Source organism: Canis lupus, chromosome 1, assembly GCF_048164855.1.
Source record: "Canis lupus baileyi chromosome 1, mCanLup2.hap1, whole genome shotgun sequence".
Lineage (NCBI taxonomy): Eukaryota > Metazoa > Chordata > Mammalia > Carnivora > Canidae > Canis > Canis lupus.
Genome location: NC_132838.1, coordinates 120,174,612 through 120,197,047, shown reverse-complemented (window position 1 = coordinate 120,197,047; position 22,436 = coordinate 120,174,612). Strand labels below are relative to the sequence as shown.

At 56.8% G+C, this 22,436-nt stretch overlaps 1 long non-coding RNA gene across 4 annotated transcripts in view; it reads right to left on the bottom strand.

The window, feature by feature from the left end:
• Window positions 1-22,436, bottom strand: part of LOC140608044 (uncharacterized) — a 317,427-nt gene that overhangs the window by 192,143 nt on the left and 102,848 nt on the right. For 2 of the 4 annotated variants that reach the window (XR_012009999.1, XR_012009997.1), the window contains exon 4: window positions 6,025-6,232. The exons of the other annotated variants lie outside the window; for them this stretch is intronic. This is a non-coding gene — a long non-coding RNA (uncharacterized lncRNA). The remainder of the gene's footprint in view (window positions 1-6,024; window positions 6,233-22,436) is intronic. 4 annotated transcript variants of the gene reach the window in all.

Here is a 22,436-nt window from a genome sequence, read left to right as displayed (position 1 = left end):
CATGGCAGCGTGTCACTGGCACCTGCCCTTGGGGATGAGCCCCACGCTGCAGGGCCCCAGGGGAGCTTCCCCCAGCCCAGCACCCGGGAGCCCCCGGGCCCTGCACCTACTGTTCTCCCACGATCTCCGCAGTGGTGCCTGGGAAACAGCTTCAAAGACACCCTGTGCTGGGGAACAGCTCAGGACCCCCCAGGAGGGGTGGCTGGGCCCCAGGGCCCTGAAAGCCCAGGGTCAAGAGCAAACAGCTATGTGGCTGAGAAACAGAGGGTGGAGGAGGGGGAGACGGGCATCGACAGCGCCGGAAAAGCCCCCAAGTGTCCACGGGAAACATCTGCAGGACGGACCAAAGTCCCACAAGGTGACCCACTAAGTGCCTTTGCAAAGCACACCCCACAAGTTACGGGGTGAGAACAGTGAGACCAGGGCAAGGCAGCAGGGCCCCGCAGGCCCCAGAGCTAGGTGAGCGGGGGCAGGACGACGGCCACCCCCCTCCGTCTCCCTGTCACCCTGTCACACACTCAACTCAGGACCCTCGACCACAGGCCCAAACCTAGCAGCTCCCGGCCCCTAACGCGGCCCACGGTCTTATCTCATTTGCACAGTGGTTTGAGAACATTTGAAATCATTGCCAATATTTAGAACAATCAGGAAATTTCACAGGAAAAATCCAGATCTCTAGTTTCTCTGCAAAAAAAAAAAATAATAATAATAATAATAATAATAATAAAATAAATAAATAAAATAGATAGATAGATAGATAGATAAATAAATAAATAAATAAGAAAATAAATAAATAAGAAAATAAAAAAATAAAAAAACAAACAGAGGATCCTCTGCATCCATCCAGCTGTTAGAGGAGCCAAGGAAGAGCCACCGACTCAGAGAGGGCACACGCTTGCCGGTGGGCTGTGGTCCCCAAACTGCCTCGGGTGTGATGCCTGCCCTGAGGGGCACCAGGGAGGCCCTGACCTTGGTCCCCAGGACCACGGCAGGAGCACAGGCAACTTCTGCCCTCCGTCAGAAGAACCGTCGTGCTAAACCATAATCCCAGGTTAGCTTCCCCTTTAGGTCCCCTGTGACCTGAGGTTTACCACCTACGGCCCTGCCGGCAGCGTCAGTTAATAAGACAAGCGACTCCAGAGTCTTGGAAAAACCATCTAGGAAATAACTGAAGCAAGAGAAACACTTTAGACAAAACTGGAACAAAGTTCCGCCCGAGGCCCAAGGTCACAGGGAGCTACACGCCCATTTCACAGACTGTGTAAACTGAGGCCACGGGCCCATTTCCCCCTGACTGTTTCTCGAAACTTCCCGGATAGATGGCCCACCAGCGGGGGTGGAGGGGAGGAAAGTTTCATCACTGGGTTAAGTGCTGAAGGGGGGAAAAAGAAAGTTCTGATTGGCTGATTCAGGAATTGGGATTCTGGGCAGAGCTTTACAAAAGGATAATGTATCTTTAAGCCTAGGTGCCCTTCAGGGAATGTATTGGATAAATGTCTTCTGAAAAGCCTGTAAATATTCCATTCCCTCACTGTCATTACTACCATGAAATGATAATGAAGCATGAAAGAAATATAATTCCATATTCAGATGACAGCATTAGCCTCCATAAGCAAACTGAAATATTTATTAGTAAAATGTTCAGTATCTACGCCTGTAATCTAAAAAAAGGACAAAAATGTTTTATAATAAAAAAGAGATTGAATGCAGAGGTAAAATCTGGTTGGCTGATTTTATTGCTTATTATTAAATCCTGGCAAAACAATTATTTTTTTCTTTTCATTAGTAAGACACCCAAATTAAAACTATGCCCTCCGGCTGCAAGGTTTACAGTAGTGATTAAAAACAAGGGATTGTGATGCATGGGGCTTTTGACAATGGCATAATCAAATTCATTCATATTGTTCAATCTTTCACTGACAAATATTTTTACAGTGAAATACACCAAACAAAGAATCACATACAACAACTATCAATACAGAGAAATTAGGAAACCTTGTTATTATTTAAAGAGCGAAGTGATACAACGTTGCCATAATCTCGAATACAAACATTATAGTGTAGTTAATTAGGGTAATTATTGCCTAAATTGTGCTTAATTGTCTTATAGTGAATAGGATGTGTGAATGAAGCTTTTTGAGCCTTTTACAACACATAAGTGCCGCCAAACTATTTCGTTATAATTTAGTAAGTTTTGATAGCATTTCCTACAGGTCAGGAAATACGTCGCAATACAAGCTAAGAGATAAACACGAGCCATAGGCCTTGACCTCTGTTTCACCTTATTGAAAAAGAGGCGGCAGAGAATCATTTAGCAAACCAGCGTCAAAGAGCGCGCCCGGAACCCGGAGCACATTCCTTTAAGGAAAGGGGAGCGAGGAGGAAAAAAAAAAAAAGAAAGAAAAAGAAAAAAGAAAAAAAAAAAAAAAACCCAGGGTCTTTGAAGTGAATGAAAAATTAGAAATTCAAGTGACCACGATCAATTCTGAAACACTGCACAAAATTAATTACAGTTTTGCATCAGAAGCAAGAATGTAGATTTCAGACAGTCGGTGTCATTTATCTCAAGCTACACAATATACAAGGCGATTAAAAAGCCAAATCTGTCCCCACCTCCCAAGTCTGAGGCCTCTCAGAGGCTGTGAAGTACAAATGATTAACTCCAAATTATGCAAGGGATTGTGCGGACGCTCCGGCTTGAATGGAGTGTGTGGCAAGTCACAGAAGCTGGAGAGGGATAGATTTGCGGCTCTTTATCAAAATCCAGTCTGGCCACCACGGACGGAATCCAGATAAATTGCGCAGGGATCTGACGGTGGCTGCAGAAAGCTGGCTCTGCAAAATCCAAATCTCTAATTTCTATGTGTTTTTAATTGCTTGCCTTAAATTTGCATTTTTATACAATTGGTGTAAAGGATTTATTCGGGTCTCTAGGCCGCTCCGACCAGATTGCCTCCCGTTTCACGTGGACTTGCGGAACCCCGTCTCGGGAAGGCGGGGGTGGAGATTTGGCTTTTGCAATCACCTTGCACGGGGGGGAAGCTCAGCACCCAAAGGGAGGTCCCCCGCCTTCCCTGGCCCTGGTGCTCAGGACCAGCCCGAGGGGCCGTCGGAGTCCAGGTGGCCCACAGACTCCCAGAGCCTTTGTCCCCAGGAGCAGCTCCGGGAGCAAACACCCCAGAAGGAAACCTAGCCGCCCCCTCCCCACCCGCCCTCCTCCGGGGCCCCACACTCATTAGCCCCCCTTTGGAAAAGGCAGGACGTGCATGTGTTCAAAATACATCTTATTCTGTTGTCAAAACTAAGTCAGTATTAGAAAGGCTGACAGATTTTTCCCGACTCCAAGAAACCACACATGGTGTGTCACACACACACACACACACACACGCACACGCGCACAAGCTGGGTGCCTGCTTCGTTTAACCCTGCATTTGTAACCGACTTATTAACACTAGAGATTGCCAAGTGAGAAACTGTCGTTTTAAGATCTGCAAATTTGAGCCTCACCTACTGAACTCTTGGGTTCCGAGCAATTGGCTCGAGGTCCCGGTGATGCCCCGGCTGCCCTCCAGCAGCTCGGCCTCACCGAGCCGGGCCTGACTTGGGCCAGGTCCTCACCGGCCTACCCCCCCAGCCCTCCTCCTGCTCCCCCAGCCCTCCCCCTGGAGGTTTCTCAAACACATCTGGAGATGTCGGCTTCTCCGGAAGCTTCTCCTCTCCCCAGTCTCGTCCGAGCAAGTCTGTTTCTCCCAATGGTCTCGGGTGCAAATGAGTGCTGGGCCCGGGAAGGTCGCAGAAGCAGAAAGACTGCTTAGGGAAAGACACCACCTCCTGCTCCCCCTTTGGGGAGGGACATGGAAACGGACTGTCCCTCCCTTCCTGTGGGAAAACGCGACCAACGCGAGGTCAGCATACACAGCAACTGACTCGGTTCCCCCATGTCAGGGGCGTTAGGGGGTGGTGGGGTCTGTGGCTAACTTTAAACACCTGATCCCTTTGAGGGGGGCAGCTGTACGTCTGTTCAAGTAGACAGTACTGCAAAGAAAAGCGGCCCCATGTGGCCAGATAGTCTGACTTTTTATTATTATTATTCATGAGAGACACAGAGAGAGAGAGAGAGACAGGCAGAGGGAGAAGCAGGCCCCATGCAGGGAGCTCGACGTGGGACTCGATCCCAGGACCTCGGGGTCACGCCCTGAGCTGAAGGCAGACGCTCAACCGCTGAGCCACCCAGGGGCCACCAAGTCGTCTAAATTTTTGATGAGAGCTGGAAATCTGGATCGTTTCTGAGAATATCTCCCTTTTTTAAATGTTGATTCTCATTTTTAAAGTAAACAAGTGAACCTCTCTGCTGGCGAGACAAAAAAAAACACTCGCAGTGGCCAAATCCAGCCCAGCGCCCCCAGCTTGCGACTTCAAGCCCACACGCAGGATGGGTGTAAGCATTTTCATCACTGCACGGGTGTAAAGCACACATCTGAGGGCTCCAAAGGGCAGACCACCCCCTCGCCCCCTGACAGTCAGAGGGACACTGGACCAGGAGAGCCCGAATTCCTCCCTCCCTTGCACCGGCCACACCGCCCCCCCTCCCCCCCCCGCAGCCCAACAGAGTGACCTCGAGTGCTCATGACCTAGGAGGGTGGGCTTTGGCCCAGCTCAGGATCTAATCCCACACTGCTTGCAGGTTCTAGAACCACCTTCCTTTTGTCCTAATCCGACTTAAGGAGAAGTTAGATACGCTCCTAAAAGCTGTGAGTCTAAGATTTGCACTCAAGTGTGCAGGCCGTGACCACCCCCGTGCCGTGCTGCTCCGGGTGGGCACGACTCCATCGCGTGCAAGCCCGCCCTCCACACCTGCTCCTGCCAGCCGGCCGGGCCTCGCTCCCTCCCCAGACGGACTCGCCCGCTGCCCGCAGCAGCTCAGCGGCGTGTATTAGAGAGAAAGATGTGCTCAGCAACTGTGGGGTGCCCTCAAGCCGCCTCCTGCTGGTGCCCATCAGGAACCCTTCCAGAGGGAGGAGGGGCAGCGGGCGGGTGCCGAGCCGGGTCCTCAACCAAATGTCTCCCCAAAGCGACAGATAACTCACTGCTGATTGGGAGCCGTGCAAACACTCAGCTCCCACGCCCTGGCTGCTCCCCGTCCGGGCTCTCCCGACCCCCCCAGGTGGCCACGACAGCAGTCACCAGAACCCCTGAGTCTCTGAATGGCCCCTGTTCACGCCCCGAACCAGTGACGCTCCACCCTGGGCTGAGGACCTGAGGCCTGAATGTGGAACCAACAGCACACAGTCGCCGTAGCGCCTTGGGCAAGTCACGGGAGCTCGGGGCTACCGTTGGCAAGCTAGAAAGAAAGTTTACACCACCTGCCTGACAGGTGCTGGAGAATTCGGTCTGCTGTTCATTGATGTCCAATAACCATATAAATACCAAGGATGAGTCCTTTCTCTTTTGAGGCTTATGCGGCCCTTTGGACGGTGCACGGAGACTGGGGTCAGCAGCCTTGAGGCACAAACCTCCCGTCTCAGGACAACACAAGGCCCTTTTGCAGTGAAATTGGTCACCTGGGCGGGGGGGGGCGGGGTGGGTAGTGCAGTCGGCTAAGCGTCCAGCTCTTGGTTTCGGCTCAGGTTGTGCTCTCGAGGTCCTGAGATCAAGTTCCACGTCGGGCTCCACGCTCAACGTGGAGCCTGCTTAAGATTCTCTCCCCCTTGGGGCACCTGGGGGGCTCAGTCGGTGAAGCATCTGCCTTCAGCTCAGCTCATGATCCCGGAGGTCCTGGGATGCAGCCCTCACGTCAGGCGCCCTGCTCAGCGGGGCGTCTGCTTCTCCCTCTGCCTCTGCCTCGTCCCCCTGCTCATGCTCGCTCGCTCTTTCTTTCTCAAATGAATAAATAAAATCTTAAAAAAAAACAAAAGAAAAGATTCTCCCTCTGTCCCTCCTAAATAAATAAATCTTTTTTAAAAAATAAAATCAATGAAAAATTTAAGAATAATAGCAATAATTAAAAAAAAGAAAGAAACTCACTCTGCAGGAGTCTCGAGATGCATTTCGTAGGCCCCGGTGGCGGAGGGGGAGGAGGAACCTGAGAAAATTCGAATGGCTGGTTCCTCCCCTCAGAAGCTTGTGGTCTTTGCAGTGTGGGGACGGCAGGGGGGATGCAGGGCCGCGAAGTCCAGGCACCCGCAAGGCCAGGCTCCCGGGCGAGGGCAGCGGGCCCTTCCTGCCCCAGCTCCTGGGAAAGAAACCCCAAAAGGAGGAGCTATTACTTTAGATGCTTCTGTCCTTTGAAGCTCCTGAAAATAAACCCACGACGAGGCAGGGAGAGGCCCGGGCGCAGGCCGCTTCCAGCCCTGCCTCCCCAGGTGGCTGCGTGCAGAAGGGACCCCAGTGGCTTCGGGCTCCACGGCCCCAGGGCTGTTGCGCCCACCAAACGAGATGACATCTGAGGAAGGGCCTTGCAGACGATCACAGCCTTACCGACTATTCTGGTTTTGTCCTCATCTAGGGGATTATATCCTATAAAGCTCAGAGCACCAGAGAGAAAACAGAAGGAAGGGTTGGCTTTGGGAATCTATGAATCAGAGAGCTCAGGGTTTAACAACTTAAGAAATCGTTTTTTATGATATCACAAGTTTGGGTGAGTTCAGGCAATATTTATCTACAGCATTTTTTTCACTCTGCATCATGGTTTAAGCTGCAAGAATTCACCATGTGAAATTAACAGAATGTCTGTCTTGCTGTGGATCCCACAAAATTGGAACCATCCGCATCCACGTTAATACCTCCAAACTACCACCCCTGACAGGCCAGGATGCTGCGAGCGAAGTCGAATATAAGCAAATTCTCCTTCAGGCAGGAAAAGACAATCTCTCTCCCCCGCTGCAGAAGAGAGCGGCACCCGGTTCGCCCTCTCGAGCGATAGTAGATTCAGAATCAGGGGGTGTGGGGCATCTGGGGGGCTCAGCGGTTGAGCATCTGCCTTGGGCCCGGGGCATGACCCGGGGGTCCCAGGATCGAGTCCCGTGTTGGGCTCCCTGCATGGAGCCTGCTTCTCCCTCTGCCTGTGTCTCTGCCTCTCTCTCTCTCTCTCTCTCTCTCTCTCTATCTCTCTCTCTCTCTGTGTCTCTCATGAATAAATACATAAAATCTTAAAAAAAGAAAAAAAAGAATCAGGGTGTGGCCCTACAATGAGGACCCGAAGGATCAGAGAGGTGGAGTGATTTACAGGAAGTCTCACAGCAAGTTAGTGGCCAACCTGAGCCCAGAGTGCCCATCGAGGGCTTAGCCTCTGCTCCCCGCGGTGGAAGAGCCTCTCTACGCGACCTCGGACGAGGGACAGGTCAGCCGTCCTCAGGCCGGAGGGCAGTCCCCTGCCCGATGGCCCCCCCGGGCTCCCCGTGAGTTGGGCGTGTTGGAGGAACCCACACTCAGAGGCCCGCCGAGCCTGGGCTACAAGGGGACGCTCAAGCAGAAAGTTCTCAAGGCCTTCGGGAAACATGGGGGAAGCAAACCCCAACTTACAGGAGGCTGTGCCCCAGCATAGCTGTTTTAGAGGGTGCCTGTGCGGTCATTTCTGAAAAACTCCAGAAGAAGGAAGACCCCACTGAAATTAGAAAGGGATGCTCAGAGATCAAGTCCGCAGGGTGTTTTTATGGGCCCGTCCTTGGCAATGCACCTTAGGGAGCCTCTCGAAATGACAATGCAAATAGGGTGATTTTCATTTCAAATTAGCTATTGGAGCCCTCACAACCCGAGGCTTAGTCTTCTAGGAGGACGTGTGTTGCCAGAAGCAATGCATCATGTTGTTCAAGAAGAGCCAAATCAGTTTCATTAGAAAAGGGAACGATCCAGGGGTCACAGTGGGCCACTCCTGATGATGAGTCAGGACTGAGAGGAAAAGTGGAAACAAGATCAGCCCTAGAGTCCAAGTCCCTGCTCAGCAACCAACCTTGGACAATCCTCTCTGCTGGTCTCCAGGTTTGGGGTTGGTTTTTTGTTTTTTTTTTTCTTAAGATTTTATTTATTTATTCATGAAAGACGCAGAGAGAGAGGCAGAGACACAGGCAGAGGGAGAAGGAGGCTCCATGCAGGGAGCCTGACATGGGACTTGATCCCAGGACCCCGGGATCACACCCTGGGCCAAAGGCAGATGCTCCACGGCTGAGCCACCAGGTGCCCCTAGGTCTCCAGTTTTTCAGCCATAAGACGGGACTTAAATAGTATCCCCGCCCCCCACCGTCCTCTCAAGGTTGGTTTGGGTGCTCGACAGATAAAACCCCGATGACAGCACTTGGAAAGCCTGAGGCAGCGCACGGGCATCAAGAGTTCCTGCTGACACGCTGGGCTTGGGGACCAGCAGAATTACAGCGCTGATCCCTCGTACTGTGATTTTTGACACTTATTTTCGGAAGAAACTTAAGAATATTCACAGTGTACAATGTTTCCCTGTGTTCCTTCTTTTATCCTTTAAAATAGGAACCATGTGAATCACTGTGGTTTCGACCATCAGAATAGCTACTACTGACAGCACAGAGCTGTCCCCCAGCCCACACGCGGAGAGAGGCAGCTTCTGCAGGTCAGCGCGAATCGCAGGGTCAGATCGGAGGACCGGCCACAGCACAAGTGGAGGAAGGGGAGGGCCGGTAGGCACCGTCTGGTCCGCCGCCCTCTCGGGCGCTGCTAGAGGAGAGCGCACCCGGGGGAGATGCGGGGCGTCCCTGCTGACGGCCCGACAATCCCCAGACATGCAGGCGAGGCCCCCCTAGACCGTGAGCTGCCTGGAGCCCTCCAGCTCCCTGCACGCGTGAGAGCAAGCCCAGCAGAAACCGCCGGGCCAGCCCAGGAACCCCCAGAATGGCGGTTTCTTTAAGGCACAGGTTCGAGCTTGTTTGTTACGCAGCAGCAGCTGAGACACCAATCGAGCAGCCTCATCGTGCAGATGAAGACACGGGGCCAGAAAGCCTTCCCCTGCTCCCCTGAGCAGCCTCAGCCCCTCTCGTCCTCCCCCCCTTCCAAATGCAAACCTTGCCATGTCTCTTCCTCCTGGGGACCCTGCATGGCTCCTCGGCATCCCAGAATTGCCCAAACTCCTCCTCCCCTGGCAGCCCTGGGCCTGACCTTGCACCCCTGCCTTCCCAGATGAATTCTGCAGCAGGGGGCCCTGGGCACGGTCAGCGGTTCTCCAAGGATGGAGACCCCCATGCCTGGGGCTGACGGGAGCAAAGCTCCGGGAGACACCAAGGCCGCGGCCCCTACTCCGGGGTGGCCCCTGCCCTCTCCTCGGACTGAGATGCTGACCCTCCATGCCCCGCCCCCACCCCGCCCGGCTCCCCCTGCTCCCTGTGCTGTCACCCAGCCTCTGCTCGGTCACTGGAATTCAGTCCCCAGAGATCAGGGCCCCTTCCTCACCTTAGAACCACCCCACACAGCCTGGCGTGGGGTCTCGGGTTCCAGGAGCACTGGTGGGAGTCGGCTGTGGCTGCTGGTGATGATAACCCCACAGGTGTAACGCAGGGAGGGTGGGGAATGTGCAACGACATGGAAAGCACTGGGTTCAGGTCATGCTCCTTTGACTTGCTGCCCTGGGATCGAGGGGCAGGTTGCCTCCAAGCTCAGACTCCCCGTTTCCTCGTTTGCAAAAGGGAGCTGACGCATCTTGCCTGATCCCCGGGGACACCGGGAGAGCTGGAAGTAACGGCAGGCTCGTCTATACCACAGCTAGCCTGGCCAGCCACCACTTAGCGTGCTCACTACAGCCCTCCTCGACCCGCCCAGAGCCTCCTCCTCCGCTGTCGCTGGGCAGCTCGCAAGGCAGGTATCCAGGTGCCGCCTGCCCCCATCCTCTCCCTCCTGCCCTCTTCCAGCGGGGAAAGGCCACCCCAGCATCTCTGGGGAGGGGAAGCCACTGTTGCTCTCTGCTTCTTTGATTCGACCTCAGAAACCTGCAGGAGGCAGCCCCCAGAATGGAGGCATCTTCTCCTCCACTCCACCCCAAAACATTTTGGGAAAATGCCCTCCTCCACCTCCTCCCCGCCTCCCCCCACCCCCCAAGCAGGGATCTGGGGCAATCAGATCCAACCTGACCCATTGCATGGATCTAAGCAATCCTTAAAACCGCCTCTCGGGTCATCGGGAACGTGCATCACAACCCTTAAAAAAGGAAGGCCTACCCTAGACCCAGGAGGCCGATCCGGGCGGCACAGGTGATGACAACACTCCCTAGAAGGCGGAGGTTCGAGGCTGACGCCCCAGCCCCACCTGCACCGCGTTGCAGTACCGTCTCCCCAGCTTCACGTCCTAGCCCTGCCACCACGTGCTCGGCGGTGTCACAGGAACTGTGAGGCCCTGCCTCGGAAAAAAAAAAAAAAATGGAAATGCAATTGTCCGGCCAATAAAAAGCATTCCTGTATGTAATCCCTGTAATAGATTTTTAAATTCTCGGCGCTGACACACTGTTATGTGTGCATGGTTATTATCTGTCCACTTCCAAACCTTAAGAGGTTAGATTGTTTAAAGATTTGTTAGCTATGAACTGCTCAAAGAAGGCAAAGTCTAAACTCCTGGCTAATTGAAAAATAGCATTTTATCAGATTCTCCTCTGATATTATATTGTAATGGTCGTACTTAGAGCACTCTCGATACTTCAATAAGTGGGGAAATTAAAAAAATAACATCTTCAGGGCTTTGCAGAAAATGTGGCTGTTACCAATTTATACTGCTTTTTTAACCATTATTTCCGTATATTTCCCACAATGCCTCGGATCCGAAGCAAACAGAAACTGAGTGATTACCCCAAAGTGTGCTAGATGAACTGGAAAAAGTCTATTCAAACAAAGCTCATTAGTTCTGATACCTCCAGGGCTATGACAAATTAAGCGCTGGTGAGTGTGCTTGCAGACAAAAGGATGATGGCAAAAAAACTAGGGCTGAGCTAGGCACTGTGTCAATAAATTCCCCTGAAAAAGGTAAAAATTACAATTGGAGCTAAAATGGAATCCCTTTAAGGAGCATGTACAAAATAGATCATCCCTTCTTTCTTAAGTACATCTGTGAGCCCGCCTGTGATGAATTATTGCAGCCTGCAAGTGGCCACTCCAGAGGCGCTGCCTGGCCAGGTGCACCTCCCAGGCGCTGGTTGCTCGGCGGCAGCGGGAGGCTCTGCCCACACTTGGCCGGGCCCCGAGCACAGCCGGGAAAGCCGGGCCAGACCCCCGAGCGGAGCCAGGGCGAGCGGAGCCAGGGTGCACGCTGTCAAAGCCGCAGGCCGGGGCTCGGCGTGCCCGCTGGGCTCCAGGCCAGCGCCCCCCGCCCCCCGCCGCCGGAGCCCCCTTGGGTTGGTGCCACGGCCCTAAGGTTCCCCAGCCAGAAGGGGAGCGTGCAATACAACCATGGGCTTTTGCTCTCCTGGTCTGTGAGTCCATTTACATGAAGAACCTTGGAAAATTCTGAAAAGTGGATGTACTCGTGATGCATCGGGCACAAAGAGGCTTTAGAAATGATTTGCTGAGGAAATGGACGAGTGAGGGTAGAGCGTGGGACGGGGTGGGTCCAGGTGCCCAAGACCGTCGTTGGGTTTTCTGGAGGGTGTGGTGGCCACGCACGCCCAGACCGCGGAGGGCACCTCAGGGCGCACTCTGACCTCATTGGCGGGGTTTCTGCGCCACGGAGAATCACGGCCCCACCAACAAAGAGGGGAAAAGCCCCGGAGAGCACCTGGTCCCCAGGCCAAGAATTAGAGGAACAAGGGCCAAATCTGACCCACGGATTTTTTTTTTTTTTTTGGCCCCATACTGTGCTGTTCTTCTTTTATTTGAAATCTTTGCCACGTCAAGGTCAGAGATTTCTCCCCAATGTTCAAATTCCCAGCTTCGGGGATCCCTGGGCGGCTCAGCGGTTTGGCACCTGCCTTTGGCTCAGGGCATGATCCTGGAGTCCCGGGATCGAGTCCCACATTGGGCTCCCGGCGTGGAACCTGCTTCTCACTCCTCCTGTGTCTCTGCCTCTCTCTCTCTCTCTATGTCTATCATAAATAAATAAATAAATCTTTTAAAAACACACACACACAAATTCCCAGCTTCCCTGGAAAGTGGAAAGATCTGCCCCAACTAGGGCCCATACTGCCCCTTGGCACAGGAGGGGGTCAGGACGGGATTGCAGGTACCCCATTCGGGAGGGTGCTCGCTTGGGTTGACCGGCCCCTCCCGGCATGCTGCACCCAGATATTTTACCAACCTGGCCCCCCGGAGGCATCTGGGTCCACGGCCCCTGGTCTAGTCAATAGGAGACTCAGCAAAAATATGACCCAGGGACTGGGTCGAGGCTTCCGAGGCTCGAGGGGTGTGCTCAGGGCCGTCCAGGGTCAGATGCCGCACCTGGACGTCCTCAGTGTCCCACTCTCTGGAACCATCTGCCACTCCACACCGTCCCTCCTTTGTCTGGACTTCCACGCCTTGTTCCCATTTCTCTCGACGTCCTACCAGCCACCCACTGGGACAGGCTACGTAAGCACCAGCCTTTGCGGCACATGCAGCCACCTATGTGGACGCTGAGCCACCGAGGGCAGCAGGACTATAGAGACACCTCCATCTGCAGTGCTGGTGCACGGTACGTCCTCAGCAGAACCCCTGTGTCCCTTTCACCACCTGGCGTCACGGCATCCTCCGGGTTCTGGGCCTCAAATCTTGCTGGATGCATGTAGTGATGGAGCCCAAGCCCACTGCGAACACCAGTCTCTTCTTCGACCCTTGACGAATCACTCATCTCGAGACCCTCTTCTGATGCAACCCCCCCGCCCCCGACTGAGGGTTTCCTTAGGTCCACTGAGGCTACCAGGAGCAACACCTGCTGACCCCAGAAGGTTCACCCAGGCAGGAAGGCAGGGAAACTACTTCCCTCTTTGTGATCCTTCTGCTTCGTGCACATGCTGCTTACCTTCCAGACCCAAACTCACAGAGGGAGATTGTTCTCGACCCGACGCGTGCTCTCACCTGCACACGCACTTGCTGCTGCTCTTGGCAGCCCTGCCGTAGCAGGACGTGGCTGCGGCTTGGAGGCATGTGCTCACAGGGCCCGAGGACCACGGGGGAAGCCAGGAGCAGGAGCCGTGGCCACCCGTGACAGTGATGCACCAGCACCATGAGGTCCGGGCCTCATACCCCCTGCCAGGGCGCAGAAAGCTCGCTGCAATCCCTATTCCGCTAAAAACGAGAGCACAGTGGAGTCATGTTTTTTACTTTTGTCTTTCAAAAGGCGAGCAATAGGTGGGAAGAAAGGAGGAGTGACGTGCAATCCAGGTGTTCCCATCACCTAGTCCAAGCCGGTCTAAGGAAGAGGAAAGAGAGCGGACAAGTGTGCAGAGCACGTGGCCCACGTGGGTGTGTGAGCTCTCCAACACCCTGCAGAGCTCCCAGCGCCACCCGCCAAGGACAACGGGACAGAGACAGGCCTGTGGGGCTGAGGCTGGGAGGTCCCCTCCGGCCACCCGGCCCCCCAGCTCCGAGGCCCCCAGCGGCGGCACGGAAAAGACCAGCAACGCTGCCCACACCCCTGGGCAGGGGGTGCAGTCAGCCAGGAGACAAAGCCCGCAGAGCCCGAGGCCCCGCTGCAGGATGAGGCGCTCGCGGGTGCGGGCACGTCGCAGACCAGCGGGAACTGCTGGGCAGCAGCACTGAAGGCCGGGCCCACGCCCGCGTGCTGGCGCCCCTCCGCCCGGGCACGAGGCTCACGGGAGCTGATGCGGCCCGCACAATGTCTACGGAAACACGAAGTTGCAACATGTCCCGCCTCCTCGGGTACTGTGACTCGGTGGGCCAAGAGCTCGTCCCACCACCCACCGCTCCGTCCACCTTCACTCTCCTGCCACCGCCGAGGACGCTGAACGGCGTGTCTCCCAGGAGGTGACCCCGCGGCTGCCGGGGGAGTGCGTGGCCAGGACAGGGGGTGCCTTGAGGACAGGGCGGCAGCGGGGCACCCGCGGGAAGCAGGGAGAGCAGACTTTCCAGCTGCCCTACGGGTGAGGCAGACTCACCTGGCGGGGCTTCGGCCTGGGTGGTGGGCCGGTGTGCGGAGTCCCAGTGTCCCTTCCTCCCAGAAGGGCCAAGTCCACGTCCGCCCCGACCAGAGATCCCGGGGAGGACGCCGGGCCTGCCGCCCCAGCAACCACTGTCTGGGGGCGCTCCCCTCGTGTCCCCCCAGTGCCACCGCAGGAGGACAAACCTGTCGCATGTGCGCTCTGCTGGGTGCAGCCCCGTGGGCCTCCCCAGAGCTGCTCCAGGCCGCAGGGAGGAGGAAGGCCCACGAACCACCCACTAGGGCCCCCCCTGTCCTTTTGTCCCCCCTCCAAGGCTCCCCCCAGCCCCTGGTCATCTCAGTGCGTCTTCCCTTTGGAGTTGCGGGCTCCCCTCTTCACCCCACCCCCCACCCCCCCCCCGACAATCCCTTCCAGGCCCTCAAAACGGAAAAATCCCCCGAGAAGCTGACTGCAACCTTCCTAGCTTTCCTGCCTCTCCCGGGTGGCCTCACGTCCACACCTCCATGAGAGCGGCCACCACATAGCCAAGTCCTGCCCAGCCTCCCACTCGCACCGGGCCGGGGGGGGGCACTCAGACTCAGGCATCCAGTTTCTCTACCTCCTCCCCCCACTCCCCCATGAGGCCCCTAGGACAGGTGAGAGCCAAGGTCAGCTGGACAGGAGGGGAGGCGCCTGTACCCGCAGAGCCGTCAGCCTTCCTTGCGCACCTTGTCAGGGCGTTTTTGCAGCCTTCCCTTAACTTCTGCAGCATAGCCGCACCATTTCCACACAGGACCCTTAAAACCTTCATAGGGCTCGCTCAGGGAGAAAAGCCACTGCTCCCGGCCTGCAGCGTCCCACTCATCTCTCCCTTGTCACCCACCTGCTTAAATGCCACTCGCTCAGGGAAACCTGCCCTGGCCACCGGGACAGGTGAGTCTCCCTGCCATCCGTTCTCTTTCTTCGGGACGTTCATCACGATTCTGATCAATAAACATTCTGTGCGAGAATTGACCTAAGGTGTCCCTTCTCCCTTCAGGCTTCACAGCGGCAGTGAGCAGTAATCCCTAGTTTGCCTGGTGCCTGTATACCATAGGCACTCAATACATGCTTGCGTGAGACAGAGCCAGGCATGTGTATTCGCTCAAGCATTTATGTTGAAGCAATGTGAAAACTGGCCACATGCAAATTGGGATTTTTATTATATGTCCTTGTTTGTCTTGTACCAGGACCCCCTACGCAGGCATCCAGCAGGCTCCACATAAGGGTTGGTATTTTCTAGAAAGACAGCCCCGCCCCTCCCCAAGGAATGCATTTAGCTCCTCCCCCTGACAGCCTCCATCCCCAGAGTAGAGCCCACCAGAGGCCAAACCTAATCCAATTTAAACCCTGGTCCTCGGAGCCCAGCACCAGCAACCCGCCCCCCCCGAGCTTCAAAGATCCCGTGGGGTCCAGACAGTCAGCAGCGCGGCCCTGGAGCCCATCATGGGCCCCAGAGAGGCCACGGCGAGCCCCTCCTCAGAAGCTGCTTCCTTCTGTCTGCGCCTCCTGGACCCCTCGCACGGGTCATAGATGCTCGTCCTTGAGGCTTGTGCACAAAGGGATGAGCAGGAGCAAACACCCACGAGCCCTCCGGCCACCGGGCCACGCTGCTGTTGGCACTTTGGTTTGACCCCGCCACGCTCTCGTCGTCTGCGGCTCTTCACCGTCTCCTTCTCAGCAGGCTCCTGTGTGGGGGGTGCCTGGGGCTCAGTCCTCGGGCCTCATCCCCTCTCCAGCCACCCCCACCCCCCACACACACTCGAGGCCCCAGCTGTGTGCTGCGACGGCCCGCCTCGGCTCTGCCTCCCGCCCCAGCTGCAGGGACGGACCCCCACGGCCCAGCCGCCCCCCTTGGAGGCCCAGCCCGTCTCACACTCCGCCAACGCCCCTCCAGGCCTCCACGGGGGGACCCAGCCCTGCGCCGGCACCCTGCTCGCCTCACCTGAGTCCCCCACCCCTTCTGCTCTTGTCTTAATTCCCAGTTGCCACGTTCCCTTCACCAGGAGCCTTTGCATTAACCTTGACTTTGTACATACGGCGCTGAGATGTGACTTAGCCCGGTGACGCGGTTTGCTGGCACGGCCTTGAAGTCTGCACCTGAGATGAGGGCCTCCCTGGCCTGAGCCCGGGCTCCGAGCCCTCCCGCCTTGACCACCACCGCGGGGCCCACCGGCAGCCTCGCCACCCACCTCCCGTCCCTAGACTCCCTGAGCCCTTGTGGTCTGGCCAGAAAACCCTCACCTCGGGGGGAGGGGGGCACCGCGAGAAGCTGCCAGGGGGGCGGCCCAGAAGTCGCAATGCAGCCGCAAGGAGGAGACGCCACCCACGGGGTGAAGCGTGACCCGTGGGAAGCCGCGCGGGAGGGAGCCAGGCGCACAAGCTCCCTCTTCCCTCTCACCCACCGACGGCGCCGAGACAGGGTTTCTGCGCACAGCCCATCTGGAGAAGACCACCAGCCAAGCGCCGCCACCTGCTGAGCCACCTGCTGCGTCTCCTGGTCCAGCTCAGCGCGGCCTCCCTTCCCTCCCTGCCCCGCTCCCCTCGCCCCCACTCTCCCGGCCCACGGCTCGCCCCTCCCAAAGGCAGCGCCAGGCCTTCGAGCCCTGCCTCAGACTCTGTTTCCCAAAGAGTCTGGGCTGCGGCGCACGTCTGCTTCTGGATCTGTGTTTTGTTATCTCAAGCTGTTTTGCGGCTTCGAAAGGCATTTTAATACCTAATACAAGTTCTCCGCTCACGCTCTCCCCCACACACACCCCCAGCCAAATCTCCAAGCCTGTTGTCACTCATTTAATCACCCCAATGAACTTTCCCAAAAGTCAAATTCGGGGGGGTTGGGGGGGAAAGTCTACTTCTCAAATCATCTTCACATCTATCTTTTTCCCGAATCCCACACAAATATTTATTAACAGCTGGGATGTTGAAGCACAGTCCTGGGCTCCATGTGACTCCAAGGGAATGGACAAGAGTAGTTAACAACCTTTAAACAGGCCCCGGATCCCCCGTTTGCATGGAGCCAGATCCAGAAGCTCCACAGCCAAGAGGAGCGGCTGTGGGGACCCTTGATGGAAGCTGGAGCCCTGGTCCTCCCCCGGCCCCCAAGCCCCTCCTGCGTGCACCCAGCAGCCTGGAAGAGGAATGACCGCAGGGACAGGGAGCACCAGAGGGAGGGGGAATGTTGGAAGACGCTTCTCGAAGAGCAGATAAGCTTCAAGGAAAGGAGAAAGTAAAAAAATAAAAAAATAATAAAAATAAATTTTAAAAAAAATTTAAATTTAAAAAAAAAAAAGAAAAGGAGAAAGTAAAACATTGTCCCAAGAAGGAAAGACAACATCTGCGGAAGATTCCAAAAAACAACTGGAACTGGACTGCATGGAGGACCCTGAAGCATCCGCGCCCCAGTGGCAGGGGGAGCATACAGCAGGCACTCACAAGTGCGGGGCGACAGCTGGTGCTCAGCCCTGGCTCGCCCCTCCCATGAGTGCTTGCGTGTGTATCCCCCTGCCCCCCCACCGAGAATTTTGCTCTCGGCTTCCCCACGTGGCCTCGAGCAAGCCGAGCCCTCAGCTGGGCCCACACACTTTGTTCAGCGGCCTGTGTGTTCGGGCCAAAGGGCTCCAGGGAAATGGCCCCGCGCCGGGGCCGTGACGTCCCGCCCTTGTTTTTGCAGGGTTTTTAAATCATCTGCAAATGCTCCATTTTCATAAACTTCTCAAAACAAAATTTGCCTTGGAAGTAATACTTCTTCCCGTGGCAGTGGGCCGCCTGCTTTTTAAAAACTCTGCAAATGATGGGATGCCCCGGTGGCTCAGCGGTAGAGCGTCTGCCTTCGACTCAGTTCATGATCCTGGGGTCACGAGATCGAGTCCTGCATCAGGGTCCCTGCATGGAGCCTGCTTCTCCCTCTGCCTGTGTCTCTGCCTCTCTGTGTGTGTGTCTCATGAATAAATAAACAAAATCTAAATAAATAAATAAATAAATAAATAAATAAATAAATAAATAAATAAAATAAATAATAATATAAAATAAAATAAAATAAAATAAAATAAAATAAAATAAAAACTCTAAAAATGAAAATCAGTGCACACGACCGTGACATGTCATCATCTGGGTCCTGGGCACCAGGGTCCCCATGGGTGCCGCCTTCCAGACACGCAGGACTCTTCTCCCCTGCTTGTGGGCAGCAGGCATGTCCTCCCTGCCTCCCTGGCTGTCATCACAGTCCATGCAACATCATGGATGCTTTTGTGAATGAATGAATGAATGAATGAATGAATGAATGAATGAATGAATGAATATGGACAACCGAGCAGACTCTGAGAACCGCTAGAGGGGGCACCGGCCTCTCCATCCAGCCGCAGGGCAAAGTGACGACACAGTAAAATTGCTCAGAAGACAGATGTCACCTTGCGAGGTCGTGGGTAGGCAGGCGAACGGAGGGACACAGGCTCTGGCAACAGGACTTCCAGAACCATCTAGAAGATCCTGATTTGGATGTTTCAGGGAGTTGGGAAGGTTGCAAAGCGTAGGGCTAAGCCCCTGGCTGTGCTTGTAGCCCACACAGCAGTCTCGTGTAAGCGGAGCCACTGGCCACACGGCGTGGGCCCCGAAGGGGTCGGGGGAGGTCGGGGGAGCCCCAGGGGGAGAGTGGACTCCCTGCACGCTGCAGCGGCGGGAGGCAGGCCTCCGAAGACCTTCTTCCGAGCGTCCCCACGCTCTCCCCTAAAAAAAGGCTCAACCGCCAAACAGCGACGGAGCGCTTCCTGTGGGCCTGGCGCCGCAACGGTGAGCAGTGAGAGGAGCTCACGCTCCAACCGAAGGCCAAGCCTGCGGCCCACGAGTCCTTATAGCTCTCGTATGTATGCTGTGACGTGACGCAGCGACCCCAAGACCCACGGAAGCTGTGCCATCAGGAGTCCGAGACCCAGATGATGAAGGGCATTTTGCACACAAAGGGAACAGCAGATGCTAAGGCCCAACGGTAAGGAACCCAGAGGTCGGCGGCTCCCGGGCACCAGGGACAGTGACCTGGGGTAGAGTTCAGGCTGGCCCCGCACCACGGACGGCCTTGGGGGCTATGACGAGAAGCTAGGGGATTTTTTTTAAAGATTTTATTTATTTATTCATGAGAGACACAGAGAAAGAGAGGCAGAGACCCAGGCAGAGGGAGAAGCAGGCTCCCTGCAGGGAGCCCGATGTGGGATTCGAGCCTGGGACCCCGGGGTCACGCCCTGGGCCGAAGGCAGGCGCTATACCGCTGGGCCACCCGGGGGTTAGTTTAACACAATGGGGAACCGTTGGAAGGTTCCGGGCAGGAGCCAGTGAGACGGTGGCCGTCTGCAAGCCACGAGGAGGGCTCACAGCACGACCGCGTCATCTCAGCTTCCAGCCTCCGGAGCCGGCGTAAGCCACTCAGCCCGCGCGATCTGGTTACGGTGGCTCCAGCCCACGGAGACAGGGGTCGTCCCGCCGCGTCGCACTCTGCGCTGCCCTGCCTTCCTCTGAAGCACGGCCCCGGGCACCGGGGGCAGAGGGAAGTCAAACCGTAATAGAGCGTTAAACTCTGCAGAAGGCGACAGCCCTGGCGCACGGCCTGCACCCTGCAGAGGCGACCTCCTCACCCTGCCGGCTCCACGCCAGCTCGCGCGCGTTTCCTTATAATCCCCATCGACGCGGTCACAAAGGCTCCAAAGCTCCCACAAGCATCTTCTCCAAACAGAGAAAAGAGGAAGAAAATAAAACGCTCGGGGATCCCCGAGGAAGCTAGCAGCCATCCCAGGTGCTCCGAACAAGCTCGGGCGGGGAGGCACCAAGACCGTCACGCCTGCAACTTTGCGTCCTCACATGATCCCGCCCGTGTGCAACATGCAGACCGCCGGGCTGTTGTTTGTGTCTCTTGACCCTCACCATCCACCAACAACCCTACCCGTGTGTGCAAAGAGCCTCAAAGGAGAAAGACAACACAACCGTGGAGCAAAGCCAGTGTGCCCCAGCGCAAGGCTCTGAAAGGCGGTCCTACCTCGGGCCGGCCCACAGTTCCGGGGTAACACCCTGGAATTCCCTCGCCGTGCAGAGCTTCCCCATATCCCGCTACTCGGGTCTCGGATAACCTTGTCCCAGCTGGGCACGTGGGGAGGCCGCAAGATGCATAAAGAGGAACAGGTGGCCAGCTGTCCCCGAGGAGCGACACCTCATCTGTCTCCCCCCACCACCCCCGGCCCCGAGTCCTCGCCGGCTCCCGAGAGCAAGAACCTCAGGTGACCCGGCCACTGCCTTGCCTCCGAGGAGGGCAGCTGTGTGAGAGGGGCAGGGGGCAAGATGAAAACATGAGCAAGAAGGGACCCAAAAGAAGAAAGACCCGCCTGGGGAACAAGAGCAAGAAGGCCTCTCGGAGGCGACCGCTCGCATGCTGGCTCTTGAAGACCAAGCTGCGTCTCTGCAGGCAGAGAACTATCCTCTGTCCCTATTCGTGGCCCCGTTTCTTCCCTCACCGCCTGGACGGCTCCTGGGGTGCCCGACGGAGAGCGGCTGCGGCCTTCTGGATACTCGTCTCAGCGCCCATGCTCGGAGGTACCCGGGCCAGGCTCGCTCCACCAGGCACACCCAGAGGGCCCGGGGCGCCCCGTCTACGTGTGAGACTGTGGTCCGTCCCTCTGCTGTCCCGGGAGGAGACACGGCTGAGAGAGAGAGGGAGTGGGGACTGCAGGCTGCCCCCCAGGCCGACCGAGGGAGAGGACAGCGCTGGGCGGCCGGTGGACAGAAGTGGCCGTGGGCGACTCTGGGGTGGAGCGCTCAGGGTCCTAGAGCTCCGTGGTCCGGGAGCCTCTGGGAGGCAGGTGCGGCTGTATTTTCCCCATTTTGCCAGGAGAGAATCGTGGCTCAGAAGGACACCATAAATCCCCCAGAGGTCACACAGCTATCAGGTGTCCGAGTCTGTATTTGACCTCCTGCTCCCCCTGCTTTCAGGCATCCGGTGAGGAGGAGAGGCCAGACGGGCTCCGTAGGCAGAGGCTGACATTCATCCAGCACACGTGCCCTGGGCGTCCCCTCTTTCCCAGGGTGGGCGGGATGGGGGCACAGGCCTATCCCAGTCACACCCCTAAAGTTGGGGTGAGCAGAGGGCGCTGCAGGGGCACAAGGTCCTGGAACAGGAAGACAAGCTGCCCCACAGACCAGGGTCTCCAACAGCGGCACCTGCCACCAATTTCCCAACAGGTGGAAAGGTTATCATGTGGGCCGCGGAGCCTGAGAGCCCAGCTCCAAACCCCAGCTCCGGGCAAGGTGCAGGCCAGCTTCCTCCCCCGGGAAGTGAGGGGCGTGGGGGCCCCCCACCCCTGGGTGATGAGAGCATCGACTTTAGCGAACAGGGCAAACTGGCGAGCGTGGTGGCTGGCACACTGCGCGCTCAGTGTGGGCGCCGCTGGGATCGGAGGGGCCGCTAGGATTCCACGGGGGGCGTGTTAGGAGCTCCACGCACACGTGTGCAGTGATGTCACAGAGTTGCCTCCGCTGGGGAAGCCTAGGCAGTGCACGACGCGCCGGCCAAGGGTGGCGGCCTCGTCCAGGGGCTCGCTCCTCACGCCCGACCACCCTCAACCCGGCCTGGATTTTACGCGCTGGCTGCCCAGGACGGGGAGCGGCCACCAGGGTCGCCAGGCCCGAGGGCATTCCCAGGATGTGGCCTCCCAAAGTGCCAGAACCAGGAAGGTCCTGAGCCAATGGGGACAAGACTGTCCGGGGCCCCAGTAGAGGAACAGCCCAGCCCCCGAACCCCGGGGGCCCGCAGGACGGAGCGGAGGAGACCTCCCGGTGGTGAGGGCCTGTCCACCCTCAGAGCCAAGCGCGCCCTGCAGAGCTGATTTCCAACCTCACGGGATTTCTCAGACTCCCTCAGGACGCCTTTCTTGCTGGAAAGGCGCTCAAATGGGCAAAGGCTCACTTCCCAGAGGGAAACAGGCCACAGCAGCGGGGCGGCAGGCCTGTGCTGCCCACCGGGCTGGATTCCCACCCGCTCTGCTCCGAGTGTTCGGAGGACAGAAGCCACAGCTCCGAGGTCTCCAGGGAGGAAAGGCATGCGAGACCCCCAGGCCCGTCGGGGACACTGTTTGCTCTTGGAAACTCAAGCCCTGGCCATGAACAAAAGCCACTGACCCCATAGCCTGGGTGGGAAGGCTCCGGGATCCAGGTGGCTGTGCTGTCAAGGCCAAGGCCTGGCCTTCACTGGCAGGTGACCCACCTCCCGTCTCCCCAGACCACTCGCCCTCCAGACGGAATGGCTTTTCACGTGGGCCTGGTTTCCTCTATGGCCACGTTTCTGAGAATCAGAAAAGGTTCTCTGAAGAGATGACATTAAGGGCCCAGGAGAAGTCTTCCTCAGGGAGACAGGGGA